The following is a 228-nucleotide window of genomic DNA, read 5'->3' as shown; positions in this document are numbered from 1 at the left end:
TTTTTTTTCTTTAGACTTTGATCGCAAGGCAAGGCGAGGACACCATAACAGCACACCGACTGGCATTTGTTAAACATTTACTTTGACATAACACATTAACAGGAATCTGGGTTGTGCACAGGCAGGATGTAAGTTTTGTGTAGCTACTGAAGACAAAACAGAGTAAGACGAGCAAGGCAGGCAAACAAAAACCATATGAACAACTTGCATTGCTTCCGGTTGCTTAGG

The sequence above is a fragment of the Oreochromis aureus genome, linkage group 11 (assembly GCF_013358895.1).
Source record: "Oreochromis aureus strain Israel breed Guangdong linkage group 11, ZZ_aureus, whole genome shotgun sequence".
Lineage (NCBI taxonomy): Eukaryota > Metazoa > Chordata > Actinopteri > Cichliformes > Cichlidae > Oreochromis > Oreochromis aureus.
Note: the sequence above shows the minus strand (reverse complement) of the source record.